We start from the raw sequence: 9,853 nt of genomic DNA on the forward strand, positions 1-9,853 counted from the left end.
CTTTTGGAGGTTTTGCCATGGGGAAAGAGGCTGTCTCCACTCCGCGAGCTGGGCTTCTGCTGCAGTGAGGTTTGTATACTCTGACATGAGATTTTGAATATTCCCCTGGAGAGTGCAAGTCCTTGTGACTTTTTTATTTAATTTAAGTGTTTTATACCGAGTTACACCATGGAGCCTGCGCTTCTTCTTCCTTTTTTTTTTTAGGTATCTCCTTAGTGATCTGGTTAATCACCTTTGACGCTGCATTGGAGTCTCTATATATCTTCAGCTTGTTTGTTCTGAACTTTCGGCTTTTTATTACCTTCATTCACTATCCGATACACTGGTTAGAACTTTATTTATCAACACATTTATATTGATTGGTGTTTAAGGTTGTTATTATATTGTATCTACTGTGTACTATTTTACATTTATTATTAATTATTAATACACACATTCATCCATCAACATCACTTATTTATCACCTATCACATTCATACATGTCACATACAGGTTAAGCGCTACATCTTTGTTTTTTGTAGTATCATACAGTACATGTTTATATTGAATTTTCAGCTGTGGCCAAGGTTATTGCATGTAGAATATCGGATTATAACACAATTTCCCATTGGATCCATTGGCAGTGATAACGCAGAATCTCCAAGCATCACACGCCAGCGGGTGCAATACCCTTAGCAACATCTGTTTAAACTTAAAACATAGAGATATCCAGCACCATACAATTTCAGAACATTGTTGTTGTGTCATTTGGGTTTTCACGACAAGCACAAGCTGGAAACGGGAAGCTTGTAGTTTCTCTCACTACAACATTAGCTTGGGAAAGCGGCGGCACAGAACCGCGAGCTCACCGGGGAGCTGGTAGACACTGTCCCTGGCTAGTAAGGCATCTTCTGAAGTCGGACGCGGCACATGGGATAGAAGGGCTCACTGCTGGATGGATGCCCTAGTGACCCCTCTACCAAACAGCTAACATTAACATTGTTTAGTGATTAGAAAGTTGAAGAAGAGCAGGACGATCAGTGGGAACTGTACCTCGAGAATTATAAAAAAGGATTCTTTCACTAGATACTGTATCATGTTACAATGTTGTTAGGACAGATGTATAACTGTACAAATCTCTGTTTCTTCAGAGACAGTAAGACACATATTCAGACAGTGGAGCTTAACTGGCAACCTGACAAAGCTACATAGTGTGTAGTCCATCAATAGCAATGTGTTGTAAACTGCATTATTTATTTACTATTAGACTGTATTACCTCTTTTGTACAAGAGGAGTGAATCTTCAACCATTTAATTGCGAGAGGGGCCTGTAATGTCCGTATATTAGGAGTTGATTGCCCCTCTGGTAGCTAGTTAGGGTTACTATAGGTACACACTTAGAGGGTAATGCTATATAGTCCTATGTGGTCGTTCAGGTCTTTTGGGCCCAAAATCTCAACTGGCTTCAATAGGGATTTTCGCCTGGATACGGCACGAATAGCTGCTTCGAACAATAGATTACCGCATTAATCTCCTGCCTGCATCTGCAATATACCTAATAAGACTCAACGGACACGGAATTAATAATTTACTCATTGCCTAAGCGATTTAAGTGAATGGGCTGCAAGGCATGGTTCTCCAGAAGACACAGCCCTATTCAAGTGAATGGGCTATAAAGGTGTTTTATATTGTATCCGTTATTTTTTCCATTGCAAAAACGCCACGGTCTGTTTTTTTTTATAAAGTGCCTGATAATGCAGCAAAAGCCACTGTAAGTTTGGAAGCAATTGAACATCCCCACCTTATTAAGATGTGGCAATGGTTATACTTTGTATTTTCCCATTGTATTGTAAATGGACTTCTTCATTAGAGAAGCTGCAGCCTGGGGGTAAAAGCACAGTTCACATATCCCACAGCTCTATATGCTTCAGTATACTGTAAAACGACATTTTACTTCACTGCACTAAAGTGCACACACCCTTTCTGGATGGCTGAGCAGGTTTGGATGCGTGTTAAGACACATTTTCCTCATTCTCTTTGTTTGACTGCACACTAACATGGTGCGGAAACCAGATCAACACTGAGAACAGAACACATGCCTTCAAGCAGCGTGCTGGACTTACAGATACATTTTCACGTCTTCAGCATCAACATTTCAATAGTTGTAATGCAACATTAAAATAAAGGCCCTAAAAAGCCAACAGTGATCCAAAGAGAGGATAATAGTATTTGTTAAATATTGCATCTTGAAATCTGTACATTTTGATCTACTTTCAGTGTATTATATTTATGCATTTTTGTATACATATCTACACACAGACACACACAGACGGACGCACACACACACGCAAACACACACACACACACACACACACACACACACACACACACACACACACACACACACACACACACACACACACACACACACACACACACACACACATCTGTGATAAATTCCCTTTGATGTAATCATTTATTTGATCCACTATATATCTGACAAACAGTGTAAATGTGTCATACTTTGACAGGTGCTGGTGGCTCTGAGCGTGGGCGATTGGGGGTAGGAGACAGACACCAGAACTCTCATCACACATAGGAACATGACCCAAACAGCATGAACTGTACCTGATAAAAAGGTGCCTTTGGAGAATATTATATTATAATGTATAGGTAAAGCACTAGCTTCCTACACAATTACATTTTCCTTCAATTATTCAACAGGGAGGTCACCTGAAATAAGACATGCTAATTCCCCCCCCCCCCTTTCAACTCTGGCAGCCCCTTCCCCACTTTGTCATTGACTGATTTTATATCAGTGATATTTACCAGGGGCCACTTTTATTTCCTCAGGCTGAGCTCCTGGTGGTAGGGTTCCCAGGTGGCTTCTCCGAAAATACTGGACACAATGGTGAAAGGTGCAACACGCTCAAGACACACACCCCTCTCACCTCTCCAATCTGTTTCCTCCTCTCCTTGGCCCCACCCCCAGGCTCCAGACACCTCCTCCTGATTGGCTGCATTATACAGCAGCCAATCAGGATGGAGGAAGCTGCCTAGTCCCCTAGCAACACCCCCGCGCTCTCTGCTCGGGGGAAACCCCGCAGCCCCACAAGCTGGTCAGGTCACTACATCCAGAGAGGTAATACCGGACACATATATGTCCAGAGAGGTAATACCGGACACATATATGTCCAGAGAGATAATACGAGACACACATGTCCAGTATACTTCTATTTTTTACTGTACAGAGTGTCCAAATACAGGACAGTCCGGTTCAATACTGGACACCTGGCAACCCTATAAAAGCAGTGGTACTGCTCTTGGAGACCCAATGGAACAGTGAAATTAAAGGGATTAATTTAGGTCATTAAATCAATGCCCAAACATAAACATAATAACATTTGGTTTAGTGCTGTGGACAACTTGTTTGGATTCAATGGAACTATACACAAAAGATACTAGATGGCGCTCAACACTAATAAACAAACATGCAGTGAATATAGTGATAGTGAAATAACAATCAAAATAAGTGCAATGTGTGCTATAGGCAAAAACTCAAACCCTGATAGGACTGTTTCAATTGTCCACAAGAGAGCACAATATAGATGAAGTCAGGGGAGCATCATTACCTATAGGAAACAAAATACAACCATAGTGCAAAACCGTAATAAAAATACACTTAAATGGCAGATCTCTCTCAAGAGCAGAAAGCGCTAGATGGTAACACTGTAACCATAGACTAGCGATAAGGAGCAAAATCAGGAGGAAATGCGTCCAGGACAGAGACACAGAGTCAAAAGATAAAATGCCAAACTTTTATCCGACAGTGATAAAATTGGAGGCTTACGAGATATCAGATGTTAAACAGCATTGGTGTATGGTAAAGATGTTTTGCCGAGTCGCGTTCTCGGAATCCCCGCACACTGCTGCCGCATCCACCGATCCTCGACCTCCGACCTGTGCTGCTGGAGCCGATACGTCACATCCGGTTCTCTCAACTGGAGCCGATACGTCACATCCGGTTTTCGCAACTCGTATGGAAGACGCCACCGGAGCTTCACAGCAGTCTCTCCCTCTGGAACTAACACTGGGGGTTACGCTCTACGCGTTTCGCCATACGTGATGACGGCTTCGTCAGGAGTAACTCTAACCCCAATTCGGATACTTTATATACCCTTCTGACTGATAATGACCTTTCCTCCTATTGGTCAAAATGTCACATCTCTAAATAATTAGGTAATCAGCCACATAAGCTCTCCCACTTATTAAAGAGGTATCACAGCAGTGTTATACAAATAAATTTAAAATACAGCCTATATTGTCTTTAATGAACATAGCTAATAAAAATTTCATAAAACATAACTGATAAAATATATACTTCTCAATACAACAGAAAATCTAAACTGTTGCAGCAATGAAAAGTATTTCACATAAAATACATAAAATACATATGTTATATTAAATTAATGAAACACAAATTTGTCCCTATTACATAGAGCAGAGGATAAATTCAGTTTTACATCTAATGTTACGGGTCAACGGTTTCAAATTAAACAACTTTTAACATGTAAATCAGACTATGTTGTATACCTCATATACTGTCCCTGTGGATTACAATATGTAGGCCAAACATCTAGAACAGTCAAAACACGCATTCTAGAACATATTGGGAATGTAAGGAGAGGGCTTACTACACATCATCTGTCAAACCATTTTATACAAAAGCACAATGGTGATACATCAGGCCTTAAATTTACAGTATTGGAACAAGTATTACCACACTGGAGAGGTGGGGACAGGGGCGTTGCTTTAAGAAAGAGAGAGAGCTTCTGGACCTTCACACTAAAATCACTTGTACCTTTGGGTTTAAACATAGATTTTGAACTAAACGCTTTTTTGTGAGCTATGTAATATTTTGTTTGAAATATCATGCTCCTGATATGTCTAATCAGTGTAAACAAGAACATTTGCAATGTGCAAATGTTGTGTTATAATCTGTGTACTAATGAAATCTTTCTTGTTCTTGTCTTTGAGATACATCAATCGTCAACCTCAATAAGATTAGGGAAACAAATAGGGACAAATTTGTGTTTCATTAATTTAATATAACATATGTATTTTATGTATTTTATGTGAAATACTTTTCATTGCTGCAACAGTTTAGATTTTCTGTTGTATTGAGAAGTATATATTTTATCAGTTATGTTTTATGAAATTTTTATTAGCTATGTTCATTAAAGACAATATAGGCTGTATTTTAAATTTATTTGTATAACACTGCTGTGATACCTCTTTAATAAGTGGGAGAGCTTATGTGGCTGATTACCTAATTATTTAGAGATGTGACATTTTGACCAATAGGAGGAAAGGTCATTATCAGTCAGAAGGGTATATAAAGTATCCGAATTGGGGTTAGAGTTACTCCTGACGAAGCCGTCATCACGTACGGCGAAACGCGTAGAGCGTAACCCCCAGTGTTAGTTCCAGAGGGAGAGACTGCTGTGAAGCTCCGGTGGCGTCTTCCATACGAGTTGCGAAAACCGGATGTGACGTATCGGCTCCAGTTGAGAGAACCGGATGTGACGTATCGGCTCCAGCAGCACAGGTCGGAGGTCGAGGATCGGTGGATGCGGCAGCAGTGTGCGGGGATTCCGAGAACGCGACTCGGCAAAACATCTTTACCATACACCAATGCTGTTTAACATCTGATATCTCGTAAGCCTCCAATTTTATCACTGTCGGATAAAAGTTTGGCATTTTATCTTTTGACTCTGTGTCTCTGTCCTGGACGCATTTCCTCCTGATTTTGCTCCTTATCGCTAGTCTATGGTTACAGTGTTACCATCTAGCGCTTTCTGCTCTTGAGAGAGATCTGCCATTTAAGTGTATTTTTATTACGGTTTTGCACTATGGTTGTATTTTGTTTCCTATAGGTAATGATGCTTCCCTGACTTCATCTATATTGGATTCAATGGAACACCAGATTACAAACCATGGGTACCAGCACATACAGTAGGGAATACATACTGTATATATCCAGACTGTATACATTTAGTCTTCAGCATCAGTTAGTAAATATGTGCCTACATAGATATATCAATATATCAATAACAATAGATATATCACCAACACAGCATATTGATTAATTTCCAGTTGACATTCAAATATCTCCCTGTAAAGTTAACCATATTATTGTATTATACAGCACTGACAGTGTGCACAGTGCTATACATAGACTTTTGCAGACACAGTGAGTCCCTTCCCTATAAGACTTGCAAAGCATTGGCGCCTGAGGCACAGGGGGATTGAGTGACTTTCCCAAGGTCAACAAGTAGAGCGGACATGGGATTTAAACCACGTTCCCCCCACTTCAAAGGCAGTGACATTACCACCGAGCTACCTTCAGCACCTGCACAGTTCTCATTCAGGTTAGTTTCTTATGACCATGATCCTTGATCTACCAGAGCCTAGTAGCACACGGAAAAGACAACAGCCGTTTGAAACCCAATGAAACCCCAGAGCAATGCGTTGCGGGTCCTTCTGGCTGCAAAGGGGTTAACGGGGGAAAAAAAAATAGTTACCTTTACAATCTCCAGTTTGGGGAATCTGTGGATTACACAAAGTAACAGCGACTCTCGCAGAGCTGAACACTCACAGTACTGGGCTGTGTGACCGCAGCGCTGATGGATCCCTCTGAAATATGCAGCCATTGCCTGGGCTTGTTTGCTTTTTCAACGCGTAAGCTCTGGAATTAAACTGATTGCTCCGATGTAAAAAAAAAAAGAGAGAGAGAGGCCGTGCTGCAACATGCTGTCAGCTCTGCGGGTGCCAGCTAAATACTACCTGCTGTCTCCCAGCCTTGTTCTCCACGAGGCCGGCACTGGTGAAATGTGCCGGTGCGGAGGGGAATGCACAACTTGGGATGGGATTTTTTGGGAACTCATCTCTGCCGTTCGTTTGCGTTCCAGGCACTCTTTGAAGTTTGGAGTATGGAGTTTTTGTTAGAGTTTTTATTAGATAAATCTAATTGATTAAGGATTCCTCCCATTCTGCTTTTTGAAGCAGACATATAATTGAAACTTTGCCCCAGTGTTTACAGTACTTGTTTAGAATTTCTTGAACTCAAGCGGAGGGCCATTAATGACCATTTTTATTTAAGGCACATTGACCACTGATTGCAAGTGAATAGGTCACGGTGAGAAAACAAATATGGCCATTTAAACAAATGCACAGTTGCATTGCAAAACAGATCTACAATGATAAACCTGAGTTATATTGTTGCTTTGTGGTGTAACAATCGGGGAGTGATTCCCAGCACGATTAAGTGGCGTAATCTTGTACCAATTGGCATCCATGTGGTTACATCCATTTGTGGCTCTACTATATAAGCAGACTAGGCAGCCGTCTGGGGCCCCCACCGGTTGAGAGGGCCCCATTTCTACCCAATTCCAGCCCCAGGGCACTATTAACATATTGCCATCTGGCCCAGCCTCCTCGTTCTGTGTCCCACCCACGGAGCATGCTCACTCTGATCCCTATTAATTTGTCAGGACTGGTCAGTGAGTCCCTGGATAGTGACCTCAGAGATGTTCCTGCCCCCTGAGGTATATAAGGCACAACACTGTCAGTTAGTGTGGTTGTTGCTAAAGAGTGTGGCTCCTGTGAAAGGGATTGCGGGATAGCTTGGTGCCCACTAGTGCCGTAACTAGTGGCACAGGTTTTCCAAATAAAGCCTGTCAAGGCCACACTGTGTCCAGGGACCTGGAACGGGGGTGATCTCCATACAGGGAGAGGGGATTCCACTCCAATTGGCAGGGCGTACCTGGCAAAGGGACAGCACGGAGAAATGTGCGGCTAGAGCTGAGAGCTGCATGGGGCAGTCTACTACATCGAGTACGTCAATAAAGATGCCCTGTTTAAAGATACCCCCACTGTGTGAGTGTGAAGTTACTCAACAGTGGATGAGACCACCGAGAAGGAGTTCCTCACCAGGACCATTTCCCTGCGGAAGCACAGATCCTGATGAGGTGGAGGCGCTGCACATGATATAGGTAGGACTCGCACCCACTACCTCAGCTACCTGTTCCTGATGACATCCCCTGAAACCATCGTGCGGGAGTCTCAGGAGTCCTGTTACCTGCAGGTGCACCACCATACACGATCACGTAATGGGGACCGGTTAGACCACACGGGCCAATGTGAGATTGGGTGGGTCAGACAGGAGGGAATACCCGTTACATTTGGAGGAGCTGCTGAGATACCTGTCAACAGGACAGGCTTTTGCTAGGCACACTAGGAAACAGGGAGAGTATCTGCTGCCACTTTGTGCTGCGTGGGACGGAGCCAGGGGTAGCCGGGGAGCTGCTGGAGCTGCAGACCGCACAGACGACCTGGGATCCTGCAAGGGGTTAGTGGGTCTGGAGAGGGGGGCTATTGCTGTTCTAGTCACCTTGAGGTAGCACTGGTGGGGGACGCCTGATGGGATAAACTGGTAACTTAGGGCAGGAATTCTGGAAGGGTCCGTGCTAGGCTAGCAAACAGTAGGTAGATGCCCAAGTACTGCATAGAAGAGCCAGAGTACTCTAGTCTCCATTCTAGACCACATACCACGAGGAGCCCAGACTGGGAGGAAGGAGATACAGTAGACACCGAGAGAGTGAGCCTAGCCTGAGGTAGTGCAACACGAGTCAGATCTACGTTAGGTACACAAGGTGGTGCACAAGGCATTTTTATTGTATCGATGTGGTAGCTGCCCCGCAGAGCGGAGCTCCATGTACAAGAATCCTATATTCAGTGACCGAGAGAGAACCGCTAGAATGGAGGATCTGCAATGCGCAGAAGGTCCAGGATGGCGGACAGAGGAGATCGCACCTGTTCTGTGCGAGTTTGAAGAACAAGCTACAGAAGAGACTTTTGTGAGCCTGTTGTGGACTGGTGTGAAAGCCATGGCTGCGCCGTATTTGTCCTGCTTATGCCCTTGGGATAGTAACCCAGAGGACAGCGAGGACGACAGCATTGTCAGATGGGAGGAACGAAATGGACTTCCTTATCATTCGATACACAAACAACCAAACGCTACCTCAAATGTGATTCAAAGAGACAGTACGAACCAAGATGGCGGTTCCCGCGTTCCCGGGACACCGCGTGGGCCTGCTGCAGAAAGTCTTGCAACTTTGCAGTTTGCTGATTGTTGGCCAGGAGTGGCGCCAACGAGAAAACCCCACCCTGTTGGGGAGTATGTCGCGAAAGCTGGAGCCGCGCCCTCATGGACTATGACTCACTCCGCCCCTGTGCTGGGTCAGCCTACAAGTATACGAGACCTCCCTCTAGTTTCAACCAGGGGGAGTGGTTTACAGTTCCACCGGATGCGGATGGAGAAGGCAGGAGGAGGGGTTGCCAAACCAGCCCCTGCACTCCAGTTGCGAAGAGCCATTGACCAGTACAGGCCATTGAAGAGAGTACTCCCGCTAGTGAATATGGCTGGTGTACCCGATCAAAAGGAACAGAGTCCCTTGATCACCACACATCCCTACTTGGCTCCAGGAGGCTTCCTGATCCTCCGGGTAGAGGGTGTAGAGACGGTGGCGTGTCTCTGCCTGCAGTGCAGACTGCCGGGCAGAGCCGTGGGCAGTGAGGCCCGATGACCTCATTGTGGACTGCAGTATCTGTGGCCCATGCCGACTTTTGTGCCAGTACAAGCGGTGGAAGCCAAGGAAGATGTCCCTATGTTGGCAGAAGAGCTTCCGGGCGCATTATGGCGAGAAACCACGGGTCCCGAAGAACCGGGACCCGGGCGGGTTTTCAAGAAAGAAAAACATAGCCATCGGCGTGGTGACAAGAGAGGGGCACATTGGCGATCACCTAATGGGAT

The 9,853-nt window shown here is 44.3% G+C and overlaps 1 protein-coding gene across 3 annotated transcripts in view; it reads right to left on the reverse strand.

The window, feature by feature from the left end:
* Positions 1–6,715, reverse strand: part of AMOTL1 (angiomotin like 1) — a 138,639-nt gene extending 131,924 nt beyond the window's left edge. The window contains exon 1 of one of the 3 annotated variants that reach the window (XM_075592480.1): positions 6,564–6,715. The gene's annotated coding sequence lies outside the window, so the exon portion shown is untranslated. Of the gene's footprint in view, positions 1–2,808; positions 2,826–6,563 lie in introns of those variants that run through there. The other 2 variants (XM_075592488.1, XM_075592482.1) reach the window with 2 other exon arrangements.
* Between the last annotated feature and the right edge of the window lie 3,138 nt (positions 6,716–9,853).

This window comes from Ascaphus truei, chromosome 3 (assembly GCF_040206685.1).
Source record: "Ascaphus truei isolate aAscTru1 chromosome 3, aAscTru1.hap1, whole genome shotgun sequence".
In the NCBI taxonomy this organism is placed as follows: domain Eukaryota; kingdom Metazoa; phylum Chordata; class Amphibia; order Anura; family Ascaphidae; genus Ascaphus; species Ascaphus truei.